The following is a 4498-nucleotide window of genomic DNA, read 5'->3' as shown; positions in this document are numbered from 1 at the left end:
CAGCGGTTCTCCCTTCTGTCCACATCAACAAGGAAGAGACACTAGTGTCAAGTCAACTAGAATAACAAAGTTTTCCGGTTGTGAGTTTCAAAATAAAATTCATTAACAAACACTGGTTACAAAGTTAATTTAATAATATAGAGTAACACAGTGAAAATTAACATTGTATTCAAGGAAAAGTACGAAGTAAATAAAAATAGAACTATTTTGTTTTCCCAAAAAGTTATGGTTCCGTACACCCCAATCCTTAATTTTGTTTCAAAAGTTACAAATAATACGCTTTTATTTTGAAGGCTACATCGAGTAATCGGTACTATTCGGCCTAACTCTCGCTTGCTTGATGCAGCTAGAAGCGAGGAGCTGCAGTGTTGACAATAGACCACCAATGAAAATAAAGCTTTCCCGGGACGTTAGCCAATGATATGATAGGAAAGGCGTGGCACTAAGACAGGTAGTGTTGAATATAGAACCTCCTTGGTTGACCCCCCCCAATACTTCCATATGGTTGACCCGCACCATCCGTTGATCTATAAACCAGGGGTGAAAAAGGACCAAAATATACTGGTAATAGACACAGTCTGGGTTTCAGTGGAGAGTTGTAGTGTGCCATGAAGGTCTAAATGCAGATTCAGATGCTTTGGCACCCTGACAAGAAGACAACTCTGGGGGAAACACTGGATCCTTGCATTTTTTTAAAGAATAAATACTGGCAATTGGCAACTTCAATGCAAAAATATCACTATCGCTCTTCAAAAAGCCATATCGGTGTAACCCTACTTTAAATAGCCTATGTCTGGGTAGGCTATACTTGGATGGGGGGTGGCTGAGGTTATCAGGAGGTTAGGGAGGAAACTCAAGACGTGTGCTACTAACCTATACTCAAAATACCCCAAACCAAGCAGCTGCCCTCAGTCCTCAGTTGAGTTCCAATAGTAAGGACATGACAGAAAAGAATTAAGGGCCATATGGAAGCTGATAGTTTGAATATAACAGGCTTGAATCTGTGTATCCTACACAATTTTTCCATTTACACTGACATAACCCTACTTAAAGCAATATTCCACTTAGTTTTAACATGGGGTTATTCGGCACTTGACCGCCATGAAAATCAGAATATAAACTACTCACCAAGATCAGATGCAGCTGGACGAGTTTGTAGCGTTCATATTTTTACTTCCCATTCATTTGAATGAGGCCACAAAAATAGCCTGAAACTGACATTTAATACATTCATGAACAGATTCAACAACAGATCCTGCTACTGTGATTTTCAGTTGACTGTGGGTCCGTTTTAGAACATAATTTCGCCAAATAGCATTTTTAATGATAGAAGAGAACACAGCGGAGGGATACCAGATCGTTCCTGTTTGGGAGACCGGATCTACTTTTATCTTTAAATACTAATTTTAGTGTAAACCAAGAATAGAAATGCAAAATGACGACGACCCAGGACTGCTTTATTGTCTTAAAAGCAGGATCTGTTGTTCAATCTGTTCACAAAAGTGTTAAATGTCAGTTTTCAGGCTATTTTCGTGGCCTCATTCAAATGAATGGGAAGTAAAAATCGGAATGCTACAAACTCGTCCAGCTGCATCCAATCTTGGTGATTAGTTTATATTCTGGTTTTCATGGTGGTCAAGAGCCAAATAACCCCCATGTTAAAACTAAGTGGAATATTGCTTTAACTATGGCATTAGTCTCATCTAGAGTCAACAAACCAGGGTACATTCACCATATCGGTGCTATTTCCAAAGTACAGAACGTGTAACATGCCCATACTCATTTTAGTCAAACACAATTTAGATGTTCTCATTTGCAAATCCCCTCATAGTTTTAAAGTTTTCTGACCACATTAGCAATGCAAAACAGACCCGCTGGTATTAGTATTCATGGTGTGGCCTGATTTTTTCAGGCAGTCTGCGGCATGAATGGAATAAAGATGCATTTGATTTAAATCGAGGTGGCCTAACATTTGCACTCGTGTCCTCAAGCTGTGAAACTATTTGGCACTCCACTATGATACCATTGAAGCTCTTCTAAAGCTGTCTGTCAAATGCAGCGGGAAGAGAAGAAAAGGCTGGAGCCGGGAAAGCAGAAAGCCTGAAAGATAAGGATTTCCTGGAGTGCCTCTGATTCACCTGATGTGATTGAATTTAGTTATCTCGATGAGCGAAAGTTTAAATTATGATGCGAACAATAGACGGTTTTAACTGATATCAGGTAATGATCTGCATGGACGAGGTTTATTAAGAATCGCTGCAGCAATCAGGAGAGAGGAAGGAATTTCATCCCTTATCTCTGCTGTGCCACTTTCTTCCTGAGAAAAACTCTTGGAAATGTTTCTGGGGAAAACTGTCATTGCAGAGTTAGTAGGGATGGGATGATATGTTTATGTTTATGTCTCACGATACGATACGCGATATGTGGTTCACGAAGCAATGCAACCACGATACGATGTAATAAATAAAAGTTCAATGACAACAAAGTCTGACTGTGCAGAATTATGTTTATTTCTGAGCCACAAATCTTTCTAGCGATGGCATTGGCTTGCTAGAATGTAAACAACAATTTTAAAATGTCATTACAAAGTGTAAATAATATAATTTGGATGGAGAGCTTGTGAAATTGTGATGGACAAGCCGTCTCATTTGTGATTACTACAGCAGAATAAAAATATCGCGATATCACGATATGCATTGTCACATATTTGTATCGCGATATATTAATATATAATTCTGATATATCGTCTCATCACTAAGAGTTAGATTTGTGTCAATGTCAGATTTCACAGTATTTATGAACATTTGTGAACATGTGAGAACATTCTTTTCCCTAAAACTAGAAAGCAGAGGACCAAGAGGAATTACCTAGTAAACAAGACTAATAAACAAGTCTATTAAATATCATATATCGCCCAGTCAGTGCTGTCCACCTCTCATATGATGAAGGTTCCTCCTGACCACAGCTACAGAAAAACAGCCTGTAAAACCTGAAATAACATTTGTTTTTTTCAAAATTAATTTAAAGGCAGTAATGTCTCCCAGAGTTTCCCTACCATAGGTGGTGTCACCCTTTAAACCCATTAGTCCGGGTTTCAGTGGAGAGTTTTAGTGTCCCATGATGGTCTTAATGCTGTTTCAGAGGCTTTTCCACCCTGACAAGAATAACATTCTGGAGGAAACGCTGCATACTTACAATGTTTTGGCATAAAAATAGTCAAATTTAAAGAAATACTGAATACTGAAGGAAACAGCTCCCACACACTGTCTGCTGAACTTACCAGATAACCTGATGTATCAAAACATTGTTCCTAATAAAGACGCTCTTATAGCATTGCTCTTATAGTTGAGTATACAGTGTGCAGAGCTTTGTCTTTATTTGCCATCCTACGTTCTTCTCCTACGCACCTGTCACCTTATATTCAGGTGTGAAAAAGCTCTACTGTTTCAAGAGACTGAATATTGGTACAAAATATCAGCTATGGGCAGCTTCAATGCAAAAATATCGTAGTCAAACCCTATATACATTTCTATTAGGGATGGGACGATATGCTTATCTCACGATATGATTCGTACGCGATATGGGGTTCACAATTTGATACAACCATGATACGATGTAACAAATAAAAGTTCAGTGACAACAAAGTCTGACTGTGCAGAATTATGTTTATTTCAGAGCCACAAATCTTTCTAGCGATGCCATTGGCTTGCTAGAATGTAAAAAACAATTTAAAAATGTCATTACAAAGTACAAATAATATACATTCAATGGAGAGCTTGTGAAACTGTGATGGTCAAGCCGTCTCATTTGTGATTACTACAGCAGAATAAAATGGAGCTAATATCGCGATTCATTTTTCTGCCCCGCGATACGTATCGTCACATTTTCCGCGATATATTGAATTGCGATATATCGTCCCATCCCTACTTTCTATGTACGTACCTGCCTTTGTGTGCTATGGGAGACAGAAGTCTTTCACTGATACGCATAGAGCATGAGGAATGACAGATTTGAATGCTGATAGTTAGCGGTATTGGATAAAAAGGAGCTGCGATATTTCCGACACAAGACATGTGACACACGACCGCAATCCATCTCTATGGGTGTTTTAGTGTACTGCCGCCACCATTATCTCCCTCTCATAAATGCCTCTCCCCATCTGCTGAAGTCAGTCATAATATGGCCACCCGGCTGTGTAATTTGCCTTTGCAAACTGTGTCCCCCCCCCCCTCCACCCCTCTCTCCCTTCTTTATTTATTCTTCCATCCCTCTTTCTCTTATTCCCCCCCCCCCCCCCCTCGCCGTTAATGCTGCCTCCTGGCCGGTGTTTTAGCTAGTGGAGTGACGTTCAAGATGATGAGGGGGGCACATTTAAAAGTGAGGACACAAGGTAAATCTGCGGGATCTTATAATGGTCCTTCGCCAAGAAATCTGCCCCCGATGGTCGTAATTCCTGTCTGCTCTCTTCCTCACGCATTCTCTTTGTCCCTGTCCTAAC

At 39.8% G+C, this 4498-nt stretch overlaps 1 protein-coding gene across 1 annotated transcript in view; it reads left to right on the top strand.

Annotated features, from left to right (window-relative positions):
* Positions 1 to 4498, top strand: part of LOC139913931 (ankyrin repeat domain-containing protein SOWAHC-like) — a 469713-nt gene that overhangs the window by 146497 nt on the left and 318718 nt on the right. The gene's annotated exons all lie outside the window — the stretch shown is intronic.

The sequence above is a fragment of the Centroberyx gerrardi genome, chromosome 21, assembly GCF_048128805.1.
Source record: "Centroberyx gerrardi isolate f3 chromosome 21, fCenGer3.hap1.cur.20231027, whole genome shotgun sequence".
Classification (NCBI taxonomy): domain Eukaryota; kingdom Metazoa; phylum Chordata; class Actinopteri; order Beryciformes; family Berycidae; genus Centroberyx; species Centroberyx gerrardi.
Note: the sequence above shows the minus strand (reverse complement) of the source record. Positions and strands in the feature narration are given on the sequence as shown.